Below are 23,125 nucleotides of genomic sequence, written 5' to 3'. Positions count from 1 at the left end.
TTCGGACTCTTTTGTTGACCGTGATGGCTAATCCATTTCTTCTAAGGGATTCCTGCCCACAATAGTAGATATAATGGTCATCTGAGTTAAATTTACCCATTCCAGTCCATTTTAGTTCGCTGAGACCTAGAATGTAGACGTTCATTTTTGCCATCTCTTGTTTGACCACTTCCAATTTGCCTTGATTCATGGACCTGACATTCCAGGTTCCTATGCAATATTGCTCTTTACAGCATCAGACCTTGCTTCTGTCACCAGTCACATCCACAGGTGGGTATTCTTTTTGCTTTGGCTCCATCCCTTCATTCTTTCTGGAGTTATTTCTCCACTGATCTCCAGTAGCATAATGGGCACATACCGACCCGGGGAGTTCCCTTTTCAGTATCCTATCATTTTGCCTTTTCATACTGTTCATGGGGTTCTCAAGGCAAGAATACTGAAGTGGTTTGCCATTCCCTTCTCCAGTGGACCACATTTTATCAGACCTCTCCACCATGACCTATCCATCTTGGGTGGCCCCCCGTGGCATGGCTTAATTTCATTGAGTTAGACAAGGCTGTGGTCCAGTGTGATTAGTTTGACTAGTTTTCTGTGAGTATGGTTTCAGGGCGTCTGCCCTCTGATGCCCTCTTGCAACACCTACTGTCTTATTTGGGTTTCTCATACCTTGGACGTGGGGTATCTCTTCACAGCTGTTCCAGCAAAGCACAGCTGCTGCTCCTTACCTTGGATGAGGGGTATCTCCTCACGGCCGCCCCTCCTGACCTTGAACCTGGAGTAGCTCCTCTCGGCCCTCCTGCTCCCATGCAGCCGCCGCTCCTTGGACTTGGGGTTGCTCCTCTCGGCCGCCGCCCCTGCCCTTGGATGTGGGGTAGCTCCTCTTGGCTGCTCCTGTGCCGACGCAGCCTGGCACTCTCGGTCACCACCCCTGACCTTGGGCGAGGCGTAGCTCCTCTCGGCCGCGCTTCTGCCTAAACAGCTCAAAATCTCATAGCTTGTGTGTACTTTTTAAACTGAAACCTGGCTTCCCTGGTGTTCTCAGATGGTAAAGCGTCTGTCTGCAACTGGGAGACCTGGGATCTATCCCTGGGTCAGGAAGATCCCCTGGAGAAGGAAATGGCAACCTACTCCAGTACTCTTTCCTGGAAAATCCCATGGACAGAGGAGCTTGGTAGGCTACAGTCCATTGGGTTGCAAAGAGTAGGACACGACTGAGCAACTTCTCTTTCTTGGCTCAAGATGTTTCATAATTTGAACAACTTGCATTATTTCTGAAAGAAATAGCATGGAATCTTGCACTTTGCAGACATTATCCATGGTGTGTTATGCTCCAAATGACAAAAGAACAATCAGTGAGATTCAGTGTTGCCATTCACACTGTTTGACAATATGTGTTAGAATGATTAAGCCTAGTTAACATTAAACAGACCAAATGGTCATGATTTTTTGTGGCGGGTATAAAAAACCAAACCAGAACACAACTACAAAAGGTGATTCTTGCAGTATTAATGGAAAAACAGAACCTTTATCATCCTTGTTTTTGTTTTCTTGATCCAAAAACAAGAAAGATCTTTCTAGCCTGTGTTTGTGCTCATATATAGCAGACTAGTGTGTTTTTGGAAAAGGCAATGGCAACCCACTCCAGTACTCTTGCCTGGAAAATCCCATGGATGGAGGAGCCTGGTAGGCTGCTGTCCATGGGGTCGCTAAGAGTCAGACATGACTGAGTGACTTCACTTTCACTTTTCACTTTCATGCATTGGAGAAGGAAATGGCAACCCACTCCAGTGTTCTTGCCTGGAGAATCCCAGGGACGGCGGGGCCTAGTGGGCTGCCATCTATGGGGTCGCACAGAGTCGGACACGACTGTAGCGATTTAGCAGCAGCAGCAGCAGCAGTGTGTTTTTACTTACTGTTTAGATTTTTTACTAAATGTATGATGTGCTTAAAGGAGAAACATCAAGACTCACAAACATACCACCTTATCAATTGCATAAGTCTTTTGTAAATCTTTTCTAAATCTTATAGAAGTATAATGGCTATTCCACAAAAAGATATTAATAATTTTGGAATTTTAACATAAAATTCCCTTACATCTTATAACACATAATAACGTGCTTTCCAAAAATATGGTAATTTTGGAACAGATTCCTGGATGCACTGAGACATTTTTAAAGTTCAGATGGTCTAATACTTCATAGTTACAAAGAAGCAAAGAGAACATGATTGAAAATTCTCTAAATACATGGCTATGTCATCATGTTATATGAATATATAATATCTCTTCTATAAAATTCACTACTGGCTTACAGCTAGGGGTCCCTGAGCAAGGCCAGCCCATGATTTTGAAATCAAGAGGTACCTGGGACAGTGGATGGAGACTGTGACTATGGATAATGTAACTTGGGTTTGCCCTGCCCTGAAACTCACTAACAACCTGCCAAGGAGCAAGGCACTTAATCCATCTGAGCATTTGTAAAACAGAACATAGGTGTAATTTCCTTGCTGCTTCATATAGTTAAAGTTCCAATTAAGTTTTGAATATAGAGAAACTTGTTCTTAGGACTTTCGTTCCTCCTTCATTGGACCACTCCTACAAATACGCACATCTCTTACCTATCACTCTAAATAATTTTAAATCAAAGCTTTGAACTATGTAATTCCCTGTGATTATAACCTGTAAGGATGGAAACTCTTAACTTCCTTTGCCTCTCTATTGAATCAGGTCAGCCTCCTCTCTGTGTTTTGTATGAAGCAGCTACCATTACAAGTTATATATGCTCACTTGCTTAATATCTGGGTTCCCCTTTAGCATATAAACTTCAAAAGGAGGAAGGGACTTTGTCTCATTCTTGATCTGTGACCAAAACCTTGGTCAGCACCTAACACATAATGAACATTCAATAACTATATGTTGAGTAATGGATTGAATGATTATGAAGAGATAAGGCATCTCCTATAACTTATCAAAAGGTGAATGAGAGTCCAAAAGGGTTAGGTCAGTTATGGGAATGTGGGCCAGGGTTGCACGGGGCAGATGTGATGTTCAGTGTAAGGTCATTTAGATTTTCCTCCATTACAATTACCAAAGATGCAGGAAGGGATGCAACAGCAAAACTACTGTAATAAAAACTAAACTCTCTAAGGAAGACCAAGACAACAAAATAATGGTAGCACTGGTCTCAGTTTTTGAAGTCAAGAGAGAGAAGGCAATGGCATGAGGGTTGCCAATGCCTGGCTCTGGTTGAGACAGTGATGGATAAACATCCACATGAGCATATTCTTTGCCTGGTTAGTAGGGTTCAGTTCAGTTCAGTCGCTCAGTCATGTCCAACTCTTTGCAACCTCATGGACTGCAGCATGCCAGGCTTCCTTGTCCATCACCAACTCCCAAAGCTTACTCAAACTCATGTCCATTGAGTCTATGATGCCATCCAACCAGCTCATCCTCTGTTATCCCCTTCTCCTCCTGCCTTCAATCTTTCCCAGCATCAGGGTCTTTTCCAATGAGTCAGTTCTTCACATCAGTGGCCAAAGTATTAGAATTTCAGCTTCAGCATCAGTCCTTCCAATGAATATTCAGGATTCATTGATTTCCTTTAGGATAGACTGGTTGGATCTCCTTGCAGTCCAAGGGGACTCTCAAGAGTCTTCTCCAACATCACAGTTCAAAAGCATCAATTCTTCGGCATTCAACTTTCTTTATGGTCCAACTCTCACATCTATACATGACTACTGGAAAAACCATAGCTCTGACTAGACAGACCTTTGTTGGCAAAGTAATGTCTCTGCTTTTAATATGCTATCTAGGTTGGTCATAGCTTTTCTTCCAAGGAGCAAGCATCTTTCATTTCCTGGCTACAGTCACCATCTGCAGTAATTTTGGAGCCCAAGAAAATAAAGGCTGTCACTGTTTCCACTGTTTCCCCATCTATTTGCCATGAAGTGATGGGACCAAATGCCATGCTCTTAGTTTTCTGAATGTTAAGTTTTAAGCCACCTTCTTCACTCTCCTCCTTCACTTTCATCAAGAGGCTTTTTAGTTCTTCACTTTCTGCCATAAGGGTGGTGTCATCTGCATATCTGAGGTTCTTGATATTTCTCACGGCATTCTTGATTGCAGCTTGTGTTTCATTCAGCCTGGCATTTTGCATGGCGTAATCTACATATAAGTTAAATAAGCAGGGTGACAACATGCAGCCTTGATGTACTCCTTTCCTGATTTGGAACCAGTCTGTTGTTCCATGTCCGGTTCTGACTATTGCTTCTTGACCTGCATACAGATTTCTCAAGAGGCAGGTCAGGTGGTCTTCTGGTATTCACATCTTTTTAAGAATTTTCCACAGTTTGTTGTGATCCATGCAGTCAAAGGCTTTGGCATAGTCAATAAAGCAGAAATAGACGTCTTTCTGGAACTTTCTTCCTTTTTTGATGATCCAACGGATGTTGGCAACTTGATCTCTGGATAGTAGGGTTGGTGGTGTCTTTTCTGGAGTTTGGGACTTCCGTGGTGGGTCAGAAGGTAAATAATTCACCTTCATGCAGGAGACCCAGATTCAATCCCTGGGTTGGGAAGATGCCCTGGGGAAGGAAATGGCAACCCACTCCAGTTTTCTTGCCTAGAGAATTCCATGGACAGAGGAGCCTGGAAACCTGTCCACGGGGTTGCAAAGAGTCAGACACGACTGAGCAACTAAAACACACTTTTCTGGAGGTCAGTACCTTAACTTCCATGTAGGACCTCCAGGGCAATTGGAGAATAAAAGGAGGAAAATGGTGCCTACCATACAGGCACTGAAAGTTTACAGAACATATATGCTACTTTACGGGGACTTCAAAACAATGCGCAGTATAATCCTCCAAATTATTATAATCTGCAAAACCTAAGTTAAAATGTGCTGACCTGTCTAGTGATTTGCAATTGGTAAAGTGTGTGTGTAAGAGTTAAATACAATATCAACAAAAGATATAGTCCTTATTGTTAATGAAGTTAGAGCAGACACAAACATGTAAGGTCTTCATATCCTCATTGTGTATGTGCCAAAAGTGGTGAAAATATACAGTCAGCTGGGCTGATTGAACACAGTTTTTTTGGAGAAAAAGGAAAGATAGTCAGGAATTGCTAGCATAAATGGGAAAGAATCAATTGAACGAGACCTAAAAACTTGGAAGGAATTTGAAGGTAATAGTCAAAAGAATGACATGAAGAAAGGAGGTCATAAGTAATAAGAACTATATGAACATAGCATATAAAATATTTGTGATGGAGGAGATTTTAGGTATCCTCTTTGGAAATACATGGGTTTGATTTTTGGTCCTTACCACACAATGTTTGTTTCTTAAGTGCTCAGAAATTCGACTTTTTCATCCATAAAAAGTTAGCTGATATTGTCTACTTTTCATGACTACATGGAAGATTTTAAGAGTTACTGTAAATGAAAGTTACAGCATGATATATGGGAGTTGTAATTAATATTTAGTCCCTTGTGCTCTTTTTACAAATGAGGAAACTGAGATCCAAAGAAATTATTTACCTGAGACCACAGGTATTTGCTGACTAAGGATCATGATATCTCAGCTCTTGTACATATACTATTTCTACAAGATTTCAAAAGTGTTTTGTCCTTCCACTATTGAAGTATTAGGGCTTCCCTGGTGGCTCAGTGGGAAAGAATCCACCTGCCAATGCAGGAGACACAGGTTTGATCCCAGGGTTGGAGAAGGGAATGGCTACACTCCAGTATTCCTGCCTGGGAAATCCCACAGACAAAGGAGTCTGGCAGGCCGTGGTCCATGGGGTCAAAAATGAATTGGGCACAACTTAGCTACTAAACAAGAATGGAAAACTTAGATACTACTAAAAATTAAGAGAACACAGAAATATCTCACCAAGATCTATTACTCAAAGATAATCACTGTTATATTTTGCTGTGTTTTTTTTTTAACATTCCTCTCTATGGGATGGATTTTTGTGAGTTTTTGTTTTTACTTCATGGTGGTTTTATTGCTTCCAGTTTAATTAATTAGTATTCTAATTTAAGCATTATTAATGGCACACAGCATTTCAACTAATGCATACTCCAAGTTTATCAGCATTTATTCACATTTATTCAACAGGTCACTTCCAAATTTTCACATGGAATTATGCCTTTGGCTTCCCTAATGGCTCAGTGGGTAAGGAATCTGCCTGCAATACAGGTGACACAGGAGATGTGGGTTTGATCCGTGGATTGGGAAGACCCTGTGGAGAAGGAGATGGCAACCCACTCCAGTATTCTTGCCTAGAAAATCCCATGGACAGAGGAGCCTGGTGGGCTGCAGTGCGTGGGGTCCCAAAGAGTCGAACACAACTGAGCGACTAAGGAACAAAAACAACTTGGAATCTAATTTTAAAATAATTGGCATTTAAAATATTTATCCTTTCTATTCATCTTATACCTTTCGATGTATACTACTGGATGATTTCAGGCCAATATTGAGAGGAACTTGGTAAAGGGACAAGCACAGTAGTTTAGAAATGGAAGGATAAGTGTCAACAGGGTGAGAAAGGGTAGTAAGCAGTATAACACACACACATAGAAAGGCAGGAGTCAAGAGCATGTGCTTTGAAGTTCAACACTTTCCAATGTGAGAAGTTTGACAAGTTAGTTAAACACCTCGGCCTCAGTTACCTTATCTATACAAGGAGCATATTAATAGATCCTAGCTCCTAGGATTGTTGTCAGGTTTAAGTAGCAGACCAGTATAGCCCTGAGAATATGGTCTGACAATTAGTGAACACTCAATGCATATCTGTTATGATTCCCAAAGCTTTAGTAACAAAAAACAGAGTCAGGAATTAAGAGTTCCAAGTGGAGACAGGATTGAATGATGGCTTCCTCCTTTTAGGAAAAGTTGAAGTGTATGTAAGTAGACAAATAAAGAAACAGATGGACCGGGCTGCTGAGAGATAAGTCATCCTTAAAATATCCCTTAGATTGTGGGGGGAATCAAGTTTAGAAGAGCCTCTTCCCATTCATTTTCTTAGTCCCATTCCACCCCAATAGGCAGTTCAGTGCCAATTGCCTCCTGGGAAGAGATGTGTTAGCAGAAAGGAAGGAAAGAAAGTCTCTTCAGGCTTTTGAAAGAAGCCCCAAATTTCTTTACTTTATCTTGCCTCTTTTAGCTCTAATTAGGTCTTAATGCGGAGAAGGCAATGGCACCCCACTCCAGTACTTTTGCCTGGAAAATCCCATGGACGGAGGAACCTGGTGGGCTGCAGTCCATAGGGTTGCTAAGAGTCAGACACGACTGAGCGACTTCACTTTCACTTTTCACTTTCATGCATTGGAGAAGGAGGTGGCAACCCACTCCAGTGTTCTTGCCTGGAGAATCCCAGGGACGGGGGAGCCTGGTGGGCTGCCGTCTATGGGGTCGCACAGAGTCGGACACGACTGAAGTGACTTAGTAGTAGTAGTAGGTCTTAATGAATCCTGAGCACAGACAAACTATTTCTATTTCAAACTATTTATGAGAAAAACATCATAGGATACAGTTAGGCTTTTATGCTGAGACTGAAAGAACTTTCCCTGGGCTGGGAGGAGGGAGCCTTGTCACTAACTGGCTAAGTGACTAGAACAGTCACCTACCTAATTGAAATTCTATAACTGGATCTATTTTTTAAAGGAGCAGAAATATATGGTGTTTTCCTCTTTGTAATATATGTGAAGTCTTCTTTTAAAATAGGGGTGCAAAAAGTTTTAATTCCTCTTACAGACAGCAGAGCTGAGAATGGTTCATGTGCTCAATGTCTATTATAGCACCAACATTTACTTAGAAGGAATAATAAAATTTCACCCTCATCTTAATTTACTTTGCCCCAGGCATTTTAGCAAGACAGAAAGGATAAGTCATAAAATTCCATTATCCCATCATCATCATTATTACTACTACTATTACTTATATAGACATTCAGTTTCTAGTATTGAGTTTAACTTTAAATGAAGCTTCCAAACTTGACCATGCTCTATTATTTCAGGCTGCTGTAACAAAATATGATAGACTGGATGGGTTAACAATGGACATTTATTTCTTATAGTTCCTGAGGCTGAGAAATCCAAGATTAAGGTGCTGGACAGTTTGGTTTCTGATCAGGTCCCTCTTCCTTATTGGGTGTGCAAATGACTTCCTGTGTGTCCTGGGTCCTCACATGGCAGAGAGTGACCTCTGCTGTCTTTCTCTCTCTCTCTTTCTTCTTACAAGGTTTCTAGTCCCATCATTATCCCACAAAGGGTTCCACCTTCATGGCTTCATCTAAATCTAATTATATCCAAATATGACACATTACAGAGTTAGGGCTTCCAAATATGTATTTGGAGTATGTGTGTTGGGGGGTGGGGTTCACAGTGCAATCCATAGCAAATGCTAAAATACTGACATAGATAAAACAAAAAAGCAAATTGACTCCAATATTCGATTCCATAATAGCTTGGATCTGAAACTAGATTTTGTTGGTATTTGAAAATCTTGATAGAACACACTCTTCCTTTCCTTATTAAAATATGAGTACTAACGTAAAATTGGAACAATATGTCATCTGATTTACTATATTTTGGGTCAAGTGGTGAAAGAACTATTCAGACAACCTGCCAGATTCTGTTAGGTTACACCCAGAGCTTCACGGTTTAAGACAAACCCAGGCTGAAGTTTTGACTCATAGGCATGTGGTCTGGCTCAAGTTATGCTACATGTCCCTGGAAATACACACACACGCACACACACACATACACACATATACAGACATGGAGCCAAGAAACACAGAAATGTCTTCGGAGAATGAAAGCAAAAACCAGAACTGAGTATCTTGTCCTACCAATTTCCGCCATCCCTTAGAGAAGCAGCTAAGAATTTCCTTTGTGGTTTCCATTTCAAGGAATTTTTAAAACTCAGCAGTAACTACGTTTCTTTTTGTATTATCTCATAATTCTATTTCTCTCAAGAAATGGGTGTATTAACCTTGCGACACCAGTAAGTTTATGATAAGCACAGACAACATAGAAAAAGCATTTAAACATGATATGAAAAAAGAAAAGTCACACACTGCTCAACTACACATAAGGTCGCAAAATAGCCCTTTTTGTTTTGTTTTGTTTTGACTTTTAACTTCAATCCCTTAGGTGCCATCATGTTTCACTCTGGTTTCCCATAAGCCCCAAAGTGTCATTATAGACCAGCTGCTCAATCCCACTCTGCCCACACATGCCACTTGTTCTAAATTACCCTCCTTGGTTCTCCTAACCCTCCTCCCCACAGTCCACACTAATCAAAATTCCTGTTCCTATGGATAGGAGGAAAAAATCTAATTAAACTAATGCTCAAATGTGATTCCCTGATAACTTTCCATGCTCCACCCCCAGCTCTTAATTGTGTAGTGTTAGGAATAAAATTGTAAGTAGGACATGGAACTTGAACAGGAGAATCAGATATGATTCATCTTAGCAGGCAGGACAGTAACATATATTTACAACACAGGAAAAACTAGGTTTTTGGCAGTGATATCCCATTAATTTCTAGAATTTTGCTGTTTCATCTTTCTTGCACGACAGATGTTCCCTTTTTTCTTATTTATCTTCTTTCTTCCATCCTGAAATTTTTATTTCAGTTACAAGAAATGATCTCTCTAAATGGCAAAGATCAGTCTTTAATTTAGGGTATTTCTTTAGCAAATCTCCCTTACAATAGTCCCCAAACAAGAGGCATGTTTGAAAAGAGGTATAAATACAGTATTGTGTGTTAGTTGCTCAGTCATGTCCTATTCATTGCAATCGCATGGACTGTAGCCCATCAGGCTCCTCTGTCCATGGGATTCTCCAGACAAGAATATTGGAGTGGGTTGCCATTCCCTTCTCCAGGGGATCTTCCCCACCCAGGGATAGAACCTGGGTCTCCTGTATTGCAGGCAAATTCTTTACTGTCTGAGTCAGCAGGGAAGCAAGTACAATATTAAAAGAAAATAAAGAAAAGAGTAGTTACATATAATTTTTGGGTCATCTGGAAAGGCATTTACAGAGAAGTAGATATTATTAGAATTAGGCCTTAGGATAACAAACATTTCGAGAGAAATGTTAAAATGACTTTCACTTAAAATGGAAAATAAAACAGTACCAAATGCTTGCAAAGTGTATGCATGTCTAAATTTTTTATTATATTATAAAGTAATTATTTCAATTTTATTTAAATTGTCACAATTATCTTTAAAATCACTAACAACAGTGGGCCTTGCTGTGAGTGTGTGTTAGTTGCTCAGTTGTGGACTATAGCCCACCAAGCTCCTCTGTCCACTGGATTCTCCAGGCAAGAATACTGGAGTGGGTAGCATTTCATCCTCCAGGGGATCTTTCTGACTCAGGGATCAAACCCAGGTATCCTGCATTGTAAAGAATCAAGTGGATTCTTTACCGCCTGAGCTGCCAGGGAAGCTGTGAGTCTTGCTGTAGGTAACAAAAACATTTGTTGTGTTTAAGACTTTTTTCCTAATCACCTCTTGGCAAAAAAGAGGCTAACACAATTATTTGATCCATTTCTTTAAATATTTCTAATTCACTTATTCTATTTGCTTATATATCTGTACATGCTGTGGTTTCTATCCAATTTAGTTTTTAACAGTAATTATCATTATTATTATTTTCCCATCTAAAAAAGAAGCAAATAGTCATCCTGGCATGGGCTATATGGTGATTTAGTCACTAAGGTATGTCTGATTCTTGCAACCCCATGGACTGTAAGTAGCCTGCCAGGTTCCTCTGTCCATGGGATTTCTCAGGCAAGAATACTGGAGTGGGTTTCCAGCTCTTTCTCCAGGGGATCTTTCGATCCAGGGATCAAACCTGTGTTTCCTGCACTGCGGGGAAACCCATGGGCTATACAGACATACGGTAAAACAATTTTTCTTACATGTAAAGTTTTGAGATACATGCCAGTGATAGAAGACTCCTCTCTCATGAGCTTCAGTATCATCAGACTGGCTTCCCTGATGCAGAGCCCAAAGAAAACAGGCCTGGGGCCCATCACTCAGGGAATTCTGTTTCCAAGTTCAGTGTGTCTGTTGCTCAAGATGACTTAGCATGTGGAGTTGTTTTTGCCCTAAACTTTAAAGTCAAATGTCTGTGTTTTTGATAGTTCACACTTTCATCTCAAAACCCCAAATATTATTTTAACTCATTAAAAATCTTGCAGCTCAGCAAGGCCCCAAATAAAATAGCTACTGTGTTTCTCTGATTCATTTGTCTACATAGGAACTTGGCAACTGTAATTGACACTCCATTTTGACCCACGAATACCTAATATAAGGAGAGGAAACTCTCCTATATTTTATTCCACAATAGGATTATTTTCATAGTGAAATTCAACTTTCCAACATAAAGATAGAGGAAACCCATTGTGACACATGTTTTACAAACTCTTTTGAACTATTTTTCTAACATTTGAATTTTGGCAATGGTTTTGCTCCATTCTGCCCAACATACGTTCCTTCAACTTAAAATGAGATATATATAATTTCATGAAAACATTAATTTTAAAGTTTAAAATTTTTTTTCTCTTCTTATACAAAATGGAAACTGGTCACTGCAATTTATGAAAGAAAACACTGTTCTATATTGTTTTACCCAAGAAAATAAATTAAGATCAGGCTGTAGAAGTGATACTATACAAATGGGAACTTGTCCTATTGGATAACCGAACAGATTATCAACATTTTGCAAGAGTTTGAGAAGCAACCTTTCACTTCTAATTGTGTTCTTTATTACTAATGGCTTATATATCACTTCTATCAAGGCTGATAACCCATTGAAACTAATGGTTCTTTGATTATATACCTCCAGTTTATATATAATAGATGCTATTTCATTCCTGCTTGACAGAATAGTGGTGAAAGTTTTCAGTTCTCTAGATTTTGATCATGTATTTTATCTATAAAAACATTACTAAAAAAGAAAAACCCACATTCTTTTCAAATGAACTATATGTTTAGCCATAAAACAACTCAATAAAAATTCAAATCATCCATAGTGATTCTCCAGTCATAATGAAATTAAATTAGAAATCAACAACAAAGATAACAAGAAAATAACATACTGTTAACCCTTTTGAACATAGCTGCAAAAATTCTTAACAATATTTTAGTAAGTTAGTCAATAGTATATGAGAAAATATACATCATGACAAAGTTTTTGGGCTCCAAAATCACTGCAGATGGTTACTGCAGCCATGAAATTAAAGATGTTTGCTCCTTGGAAGAAAAGCCACAACAAACCTAGACAGTGTATTAAAAAGCAGAGACATTACTTTGCTGACAAAGGTCCATATAGTCAAAGCTATGGTTTTTCAGTAGTCATGTATGGATGTGAAAGCTGGACCATAAAGAAGGCTGAACACCAAAGAATTGGTGTGTTTGAATTGTGGTCCTGGAGAAGACTCTTGAGAGTCCCTTGGACTGCAAGGAAATCCAAGGAAATCAACCCTAAATATTCACTGGAAGGACTGATGCTGAAGCTGAAGCTCCAAAAATTTGGCCACCTAATTCGAAGAGCTGACTCATTGGGAAAGACCTTGATGCTGGAAAGGATTGAAGGCAGGAGGACAAGGGGACAAGAGAAGATGAGACGGTTGGATGGCATCACTGACTCGATGGACGTGAATTTGAGCAAGCTTCGGGAGATGGAGAGGAAAACCTGTCATGCTGCAGTCTATGAGGTCACAAAGAGTCGGACATGACAGAGAGTGAAGAACAACAACAATGTTTTATGCCAGGAACGGAAGATTTGTTTAAAGTTTGAAAACCAATTGATGACATGCAGCATTATTAACAGACTTATAAAAACTTTATACAGACTAAAAAATAAAAATCTTATTCAGAAAAATCTATTTTGGATTGAAGTATCATTTCCTGATTAAAAAGAACTCTCAACAGACTAGAAGTAGGGAAGGGTTTCTCAACCTCAACATGGTCGACATTTTGGTCAGATAATTATTTGCTGTGGGAACCTGACATTTTGGATCAGATAATCATTTGTTGTGGCAAACTGTAATTGTGCATTACAGTATATTTTGGAGCCAGAAGCACCACTCTGTTCAGTTGCATGACCAAAAAATATCTCCAAACATCTGTAAACATCCTTATTAAATAAAATCCTACTCCTGGTTGAGAACCACTGAAATGGAAGGAAATTCCCTCATCTGATAAAGAACATCTACAAAAAAAAAAAAATCCTTGCAGCTAATATAATAATTAATGGTAAGAGTCCAAATGCTTTCTTCTTTAGACCCAAGACAAGACAAAACTGTTCACTTTTACCTATGTTATTCAACATTGCAGTGCAGATTCTAGCCTGTGGAATAAAACAACAACAACAAATAAAAAAAGTAACAGGACTTCCCTGGTGGTGTAGTGGAAAAGAATCTGCCTGCCAATGCAGGCAATTCCGGGTTCGGGAAGATTCCACATTTTGTGGCGCAACTAAGCCCCTGAACCACAGCTACTGAAGCCTGTGTGCCTAGAGACCGTGCTCAGCAACAGGAGAACCGCAGCAGTGAGAAGTCCATATACTGCAACCAAGAACAGTCCCTGCTCATTGCAACTAGAGAAAGCCTGTGCAAAGCAACGAAGACCCAAAACAGCCAAAATTAATTAATTAAAAAATTAAAATGTTCACATTGAAAAAGAAGAAGCAAAACTATCTAATCCCATGCAACATAATCTATGTTGGAAATCTTAGGGACCATCAAAAACCTACTGAAATTAGTGAGTTTTGCAAGTTTGAAGGATACAAATTCAAATACAAAAATAAAGTGTGTTCTATGTAACAGCAATAAACAATTGGAAATGGAATTTTTGGAATAAACCATTTACAATATTCTCAAAACTATGAAATACTTAGAGATAAGTCTGACAAAAATGTGCAAAACTATTACAGTGAAAAGAAGGAAACACTTGTAAGAGAAACTAAAAACCTAAATAAAAGAAGAGACAGATTGTGTTCACGAAACAGAAGACAATGTTATTAAGACGTTACTTCTGCCCTAAATTGATCAAAATTCCAGCAAGCACTTACATGGAAATGGACAAGCTGCTTCTAAGATTCATATAGAAGTGTAATCGTCCTAGATTGTCCAAACAACTTTGAAAAAGAAGAACAAAGTTAGAATATTTATACTACTTTATTTCAAATCCCACTATAAAGCTACAGTAATGAATATTATGTGGTATTGCATAAGAGATAGACAAATAAGTCAATGGAACAGAATAGAGTCAAGAAATAGAACATCACATATTTGGTCAATTGATTCTTGTTAAAGGGATAAAGACAATTCTGTAGAGGAAAGCTATTACAAATGGCACTGGAGCAACTGGGTATCCTCATTACAAAAAAAAAAAGTTTAATCCACCCTCTTACTATGGCATATAAAAAAATTAACTTTAAATGTATCAAAGAGCCTAAATGTAAAATCTAAAGCCATAAAACTTCCAGCGTAACATATAGAAGAAAATCTTTGTGATCTTAGATCGGGCGATGAAACCTAATTTCTTTGCCTTGAGACTGGAAACACAATCCACAAAAGAAAAAATTTGTTTATATTTTTCTTTTCTCAAAATTAAGAACTTCACTTTATAAAAGGCACTGTTAAAAAATGAAACGACAAATTAAACTGGGAAGAAATATTTGCAAATCATCTGATAAAGACCTTGTATGCAGAATACACCAAGATATCTCCACTTTTACTTCTTATGTAGCACATCTAATTCTTCAGGAAAGATCTCTTGGCATCACACACTGAAAAAAGTTCACCTTTCTCATCGCCTCCATCAAAGCCCCTCATGTCTCTCACCTGGATTTCCAAAGTAACCTCCTACCTGGTCCTTTTTTGACCCTTAGTTCCTCTCAGCCTATTAATACAGCAGCCAGAGTAACCCCATTCCAGTGTAAAGCAGATCTTGCCACTCAGCCTTGCCAGGGCACCTATTTTCAGAATCAAAGCCAAAGTCCTTACAAGATACCACCTAACTAACTCACTCTTCCTTACCTTCCTGCGTGCATCTTGTCCTTCCTACCCTTTCCTCCTTCCATCCCAGCCTCATTGATTTCCTTGCTATTTGGGGAAACTGCCAGGCACACTCTTTTTTAAGATCTTGTTTACACTGCCTAGACTCTATGACCCTCAGATATCTATATGGCCATCTCCCTCTCCTTTTAAAACTTTTACTAAAACGTTCCTGAGAGAGATTTCCCCTGATATCCCTTAGTTAATTCTGTAACATGATTGTCCCTCACTCCTCATATTCTTTATCATGCTCTGCATTTTCTGCTTCCCTTAGTAATTATTCACATACTAGATAATTTATGTACTTATGCTTGTTGTGCATTACTAACCCTCTACCCTCCATTTTAAGGTCTGTGAGGGCAAAGTCCTTTTTTCCCTTTTGGTTGGGGGGTGTTTAATGATATTTTCTACATGCACAGAACAGTACCATGAATATAGCAAATACAAAGTAAATATTGCTTGAGTGTGGGGACAGATATTAAGTATGTCACTCGATAAGTATTCTGAGGCTTTCCAGTGGTTAGGTTTTAAAGAGACAAATATGAGAAGTATACTTGTATTTTAACAGAAATTGAACAGATACCCCTTCAAGGCTACAAGCCTTGGTAACAAGTTCATGACTCCCATCCCTGCCGCTCCCCCTCCAGCGGTATACTGAGGACGCTGCCCTGGATGCTGGAGTATAGGATAAGGAGTCAGGTGGAATGACTCTCAAAGGGTAGAGATTTAACTGGAGCAGAAGTTTTATGAGTTTTATGAAGAAATCTGGACACAGATAGTTTCACCTTTTCCAGGCAAACAGAGGGTGCAAGAGACAATGTACAAGAACAATAAGAGCATTTGAAAGGATGACAAGAGAAGCTAGAGAGAGCATGAGCTTTTAGCCTAAAGAGAAGAGGAAACATTTTTTGAATAGACTGAAGATACAAGGAAATGAGAATTTCAGAGAACGTTATATTAACCTCAACAAGGATGCTAAAGAGTACCGAATGGCCATGTTAGCCTAAGTTTTCATACAGAACAAATCTTTGTGGAACATAAAACTAACCTTCGCCTCCACTAGCTGGGCACACCTAGACCTCTCTTAAGTATCTTTCACGCCTTGGGATCTTCATGCTTCTAAGAATATCCTGGCCTTTTTGAACAGGCAGGGAGATTCAATGTTTTCGGAGACCATATATATTGAGCCAGTGTAGTTTTTCTTTCTTCCTTTTTTTTTTTAATGTGTTCTAAGTTTATGTTTTAATTTCTATTGGAAATTTATCAGTATACTTTTTTTCAAAGCTATTCCTGAGTTGTAATCATTTTCAATGAAGGGAAGCTATGTATATAATAATCCAAAAAGCAGATATAATGAGTTTTGGAGAATTTATACGGTTTTGCTACTTTTGTCAGTTTAATGTCAAACTTGTGTTCCTTTAATAAATTCTTCTGGATGAATACTAAATGTTTGGCAAAATGTGGTATCAAAAGTGTGACAACATTGATCCAAAAACTAACCAATCAAAATTACATTGATAAAAAATCAGTGATAAAAAATAAAAAATCAACATTTATCAAGAGCTAACCAAATTTGGATCATTGACAACATTGATCCAAAACTAATATGCATATGCAGATTATTAAAACTACAAAATTGTATTTTTTTCCTACATGGGTATGTGTCTATCAAAATGAGCCTATTGGAAGAAAGTACATGTAAATATTGCTGAAAAAATAACTAGAAATCTATCAAATACTACATCTTTATTGCTCTGACACACATGTGGTTACTTCAATAAATTGCAAGCAAAGCTTTTACGTAGATTTTTGAACGATCAGTTTTCATAGACAGTTTCTTCATAGCTTCCTAGGTGGCGCTAGAGGTAAAGAATCTGCCTGCCAGTGCAGGAAATGCAACAGGCAGGAGTTCAATCCCTTGGTCAGGAAGATCCCCTGGACGAGGGCGTGACAGCCCATTCCAGTATTCTTGCTTGGAGAATCCCCATGAACAAAGGAGCCTGGAGGGCTACAGTCCGTGGGGTTGCAAAGAGTTGAAGACGACTGAGTGACTAAGCACAGCATATACTTGTGTGGACAATTCTAAAGTGCTTTAAAGACACTCTCTATATTAATTTTAAGTTCATTACTATTAGGACACTATTCTTTCACTAAAACCGAAAAATAAAAGCCTGCTTATACTCACACTATCACAAATGTTAAATGTGAGTGCTGAATTAATGATGTTTGGTACTCAATTCATAAAGGGCTAAACACTATTTTCAAAGGATAGGTCCCACTTTGCACAATCAAAAGGTTGTTGGACCTTAGAGTCCTTGAACAATTCTATAACAGTGCAGATTTAAATTTCCCAATGATAGTTGAGGATTAGCTATCCAATCATAGCCAGTGTTTATTATTTAGATCCTAGTACATGGGAAGAAGGACAGGGAAGCCTGGCATGATGCAGTTCATGGGGTTACAAAGAGTCAGATACAACTTTGTGACTGAACAACAATAACAGCATGGAAAAAAAGCTAATCTTCACAATAGCTTATGATCCTCGTTCTGCAATTCCTTTTTCTTAAAGAAAAAAAAAAAGTACCTAATTGCTCCACCAATAAAGTTGTTCCAAATGTATACATTTAACTGAGCTCAGTAGATACAAGTCTTCAGGAAAACAATCATAGAATAGAGATGCAAACATGAAAAAGGCAATTATTTAAATGGTAAAAATAATTCTAGATAACAATGACTGCCACACCAGCCATGAAGTCTAATGACTTGACATGGACTATCATCTCTAATTTTGAAAAACCCTTAGATCCAGAGACTAAAACCAAGGTTTATGCAGGATAAGTAATTCGAATAGGGTCATCACGATTGTTAGTTTTGGAGCCAGAGTCCTTTCCTGATACTTTGCTTTCAACTTTTTAACTGCCTCTCTACCATATTTTATTAGCTGAATAATATGCAAACATTTAAAGGAGTTTTGTATTGAGATTTACAAGTGGATAGGAGAAGAGGACAGATATCTTGGACCCCTTCTATGTGCCTGACACTACGTTAAATATTTAGGAAACGATCTCATTAGTTATCTTTATCCTCATATTTGGTAAAGCATTTATGAGTATATAAGTTCTGGGATTTGTTTGGAGTCAGGCAACTGAAGGATGAAAAATAAAGAAGAGTGATTAAAGATTTGGGAAGTAATCCTTCTAAATAATAGAGTAAATCATGAAGTCTTATTTGTTTAGGGAAGAGAACGTTAAGGAGAAAATTACTAATAAGAGTATCTGGATATCTAAAAAACCATTTATAAATCTATGTGAACAGGGTTTTGTTGTTTCCTCAGGCCAATATAAACAGAAACAAGGCTAAATTATACAAGAGGGGGATTATAGTACTCAGGAGGAGAATCTACTCAAGAAGAATTAGCGGAGTGAGACTGTTTATTGAGTGCCCTCTGTTACCAGAGGCAGAGCTACAACCAGATAGGTATAGAGATACACAAGTTATTTTAGGAAAGAACTTACATCAATTCTCATTCCATTCTGCTCCAGTGTTTTCTGAAGGGAAAGAGATAAATTTATAAATATATCTGTATATAAATTTAATCCTATTTTCCAATCTGGGAGTTATGTGGAATTGTCCTTATTTATAACAAGGAATCTGAAACTCAGAGAGTTTAAGAAGTCTTCCTAGTTTCACACAGCAATTAAGAGAGAGTCAAGAGAGACAGTTGAACTCAGGGTGTTACAGTTAGAAAATTTGGGTTCCAAAGTAGACTTGGCTACTGTCCATCATTTGATTGTGAGAAAATTACTCTCATAAATTTCTAATACTTCATCTGTAAGATAAAAATAAGAATACACACAATGATAGTTGGGAAGATTAAATAGTTTCAGTGGAAGTATTTTGAATATGAACATAAATGACCCTTTAAAGAATTTATGAAGTTGTGGACTTCCTTCTTGTGGCTGAAGGTTAACTTCAAGGAATCTAAATGCCCATTTTTTAATCAGTAATATTTTGAGATAAACTCCTAAAAATTGCTTCTCCCTCCAGGTTATTTGAATGCTCTTCATCTGAAAATTATGTATAAAATGTTATCCCTGCCACTTACCATTTTAACCAAATTTAACATACAAACCAAATGTTAAGCATTGGGTTTGATATTTCTGATAGTCCATGCTTTGCACTAACTTTGAGAGATTTTAACTACCAAATAAGAAAAGAAATAGTGGCTAGAACATAATACTCTGACTTGTCATCTACTCAGGAGTATCAGGAAGTACTCAAAACATGATCATTATGCTATCTAAGTGTCTGTCAGTCTTGATAAAAATTAAAGAATAAATGTGAATAATGAAAACTGCTTACAATTTCAGAGATGTATCACATACATCTAGGGCTAATAGGTTTAATATTTCTTATATCCCTTTTTAAGTTCCTCTTTTATCATATATAAATTGGGATTGTTCCTCTCATTATTGGAAATCTCTGGGTAGTTGCAAGCCCCGTGTAGACCCAATGATCAGGTTAATCTGATCACTAATCCCTGAAAGAAATACTTATGTCATAAACCGCAAGAGAATCCATTGATTGTAAATAAAGTAGAAGGGAGGCATTACTGAACAGTTTCAACCAAGCAAGATAATTAAACTCAGAGATGCTGTTTCCTGTTTCTCTGGTATAAACAACCAGCCTGCTGCACCCGCCTCTACACAACCTGGATGTCCCAAGGCCACAGCACTCTTCTTTCCTTCCACTTTCCCCAAAGAGAATCCTGGGTCATAAAGCAAGAACTGGTGCAACTTCTTTCCTGAAACGACTTGCGCTTCCTCTGCCTTGATATTTGTGTCATCTTATTATAAGAGGAGCGAACATCTATTATTAATTGACGCACTAATTAAAGCCATACTTGCTGTTTCCATTAGCTTATTCCCTACATTCTCCAGAGTTGGCTGTCTGGTTTTAATCAAAACCAAATGGTAGTCCAAGTTCCCAGCCTAGAGCAGCTAGGAGGAAGTCATCCAGTGGAGGCACAAGAAAGCAGAAAAGATAAACAGATGATAGTTCACAACATTTGTGTCGGAGGAAGGATACAGATACTGTGAGCTGCTTGAGAGATGTGAGTCCCAGACGGTGTTCTGCGGGATGGAAGCAGTTGCAAGTGGTTAATGTCAGCAAGACTGTAATAGGATCAAGATGGAGTCTGTCTTCTGCTTTTCCAGCACTAGATGTGTGTGACTGGAGGATTCTGGCCAGAAGCAAGGCTGCCTGGGCCCTGACACAAACTACTTTATTTCCGGGAAGGATTCTTGGGATCAGAGATCTTGAAGAAAACGTTCTGTTTGCTGGATTCCTAGGATCTCACTTAACAGATCTCAGGTACGGTGTGTAATCTGGCTGCAGCATTTTAAATGAAGGAACGGTCAAAAGGTTTTCAAATTTAGAAGAATTACGGTATTAAAAAACTCTAACTGCATCTTGCTCCCTTAAAAGATCTTTTGAAAGGAGTCCTGCAAAGGTATTTTGATTACATTGTGTGTATACACTGAATACAGTGGAAAAGTTGTAGAGGAAGGAAAGAACTATGTTTTCTATCTTTTTTTTTTCCATAAGCAGTGTGGGATAGAAAAAGGCTTTACGGCTTTATGACTCTCCAGCTAATCACCTCAAGGGTTTTGACAAACTCACTTCAGTTCTGTGTAAAATCAGAACTCCTAAATCGCCGGCCTCAGGGCTCCCCCCTCCCCTCCTCCCGGCTCAGTCTTTCTCACACGCACACCACTCAGAGGCAGGAAATGCTTCGCAGGCAATCTGGGCCTGGTTGTGGAGGCCCCTTTTGCAAAACATCAGTCTGAATTTACTAGACAGAAGTCACTAGGAACGCCTTGACAGACTCCGGCTTCGGCTAAGGCTCCCTCCAGCTGCGGAGGCTGTTTTTGTTAGAATCACACACTGCGCAGAACCGCTTAGAATAGAGCCATGATCTCAACCACGAAATGTGAACTTATATTTTGGAGAAAGTAACGGAGACGGACTCCTCTCCTAGGCTGAGTGTTGAAGCATGTCATGCCTCGGCGTTTCAGCTCCTCCTCGTCTAGGTAAGACGCTGTGGACTATCTATCTCTCCGCTTTGAGGCAATCTACAGAGAGGCAGAAAGATTGAGAGACATGTTAGCATCTTGCACGGAGTGGGTGATTTCTTGGGTGTTAGAGCTGAGCCACGAAATCAGAAGTGGAAAAGGTTTAATAAGAAGAAAACTGTGGGTCAAACTGTTTTAGCAGAATGTCAATTCGGAAATAGGCTCCAGGGAGACTTCACTCTTTTTCTCCGCAAAGTAAGATCTTATTTTCAAGTCCTTTTCATCCTTAACTTATTTATGACTAAAGCCAGAAGACCAGTTTCCCTATTTTATGACTTTTGTGAAACAAATACATTATTGTCACACATTAAGTGTGAAGTGTAAATGATTTTTTTTTTCTTTCCCCGTCTTTTGCCAACAGAAGAGTAGTTCCTACTAGAATGACTTTATTTCTTAATAATGCATCTTTCAAAGAAAAGTTTGTGTCTCATTTAAAATATGAAGATTGGATTCTTCAGTATGTCCCCACCCAGTTTCAACTACAGGTCAAACTGCTAATGTACAGCTTGCTAATAAATGGTTTATTTATTTATTTTTCAAAAAAGTAAACACATGAAAGTTTACAACTTATTTCTATCCTAAATAGAATTTACTCTGATTTTTAAAAATTTAAATATCAGAATTAGATTTAAGATACATATTAACTTACCTGAATTTTAACTATTCACTGCTCAAATTCTGTGTGAATATTTTTGAATAATTAAAGTAAATCTCAATGACAATGACATTCCTTATTACCATTTTAAGGTTGCTGGAGATCACTAAAATCATATGAAAAGCTGATCTGTGTCCATAATTCATGTAATCATAAAATTACATTTCCACAGGACTGTAGTGTTTTTAAGTTATGTTTACACGTGCAGTGTATAAGGAAAGAAATATAGTAATGACTGAAATAGCAGAGTTTTAATAGATAACATAGTGTTATATTTATACTTCTGAATACTTAGAATGAAAACCATTATTTTTATAGAAATAATATGGAAAGATATGTGAAAGAAACAAATAGCCATGCATATTTCCAAATTTATTAGATGAACACAAAATATCCTAAATGAAATATGAAAGCTATTTGACAGTTGGATCATATGAAGTCAAAGTTTTCATCATAAACTTTGACATGGTATAAGGTGACCATTTGCTGTATTAGCTAATCATGCTTAAATTTTATGCTAGAATAACTTGTGTTGACAAATTCTAACTATTCACTAACAATTTAAGTCATGTTAAGACTTAAAAGTGATAAAAAGAATCTGTTTAATATGTTAAAATATTGACTTTTCTAAATTATAATTTAATAAAATTCCTCAATAGAATTTTAAGGAAGGAAAAAAATATGAGAGGTCACCTCTTCTAACACTGTCTTAAAGGTGCCAATAAAGAAGCTGAAGTATGACATTCAAAAATGACCTGTCCAAAGTCAAACTGCTAGTTGAAAAGATGACATTGGAACCACCATACCCTGTGTCATAATTCAGATAACTTTATATCACATCATCTTGCTCCCAAATAATAATTATGCATAATAGGGTATGAACATATCCATATCCGGTAGAAGGCTACCTTTAAACAGAAAATTGAAATGCTTCTTAAAAAAAAAAAGGCTTACAGCTGCCACTAGTATTACAGCATGGGGGGAAAAGAAAATTCCTGGTTTTAAAAAAGAATCAAGTTTACTAAGTAATGAAATTTCCTCAAATGCAAAAGTTTTCTTCTACCTTCAACAAACACTTTAAAGGAGTAACTTGTTTGTGACCGTTTTGTTACATTTCATGTTTATGCCCAGAAAATCAATCCATATGCTAATAATTATATTAATTTTAAACTGATGTTTCTTAAAAACATAGAGTTAAAAAGGAGGTTGTCTGATTCATATTTTTGTATCTAAATGGTATCATTATAACCCAACCCAA

The 23,125-nt window shown here is 38.0% G+C and overlaps 1 protein-coding gene across 5 annotated transcripts in view; it reads left to right on the top strand.

Annotated features, from left to right (window-relative positions):
• The first annotated feature begins 20,068 nt into the window (after positions 1 to 20,068).
• DLC1 (DLC1 Rho GTPase activating protein) overlaps positions 20,069 to 23,125 on the top strand; it is a 434,197-nt gene continuing 431,140 nt past the window's right edge. The window contains exon 1 of one of the 5 annotated variants that reach the window (XM_006075395.4): positions 20,069 to 20,451. The gene's annotated coding sequence lies outside the window, so the exon portion shown is untranslated. Of the gene's footprint in view, positions 20,452 to 20,546; positions 21,171 to 23,125 lie in introns of those variants that run through there. The other 4 variants (XM_044937836.2, XR_006548958.2, XM_044937852.2 and 1 more) reach the window with 4 other exon arrangements.

The sequence above is a fragment of the Bubalus bubalis genome, chromosome 1 (genome assembly GCF_019923935.1).
Source record: "Bubalus bubalis isolate 160015118507 breed Murrah chromosome 1, NDDB_SH_1, whole genome shotgun sequence".
NCBI classification, from domain to species: domain Eukaryota; kingdom Metazoa; phylum Chordata; class Mammalia; order Artiodactyla; family Bovidae; genus Bubalus; species Bubalus bubalis.
Note: the sequence above shows the minus strand (reverse complement) of the source record. Positions and strands in the feature narration are given on the sequence as shown.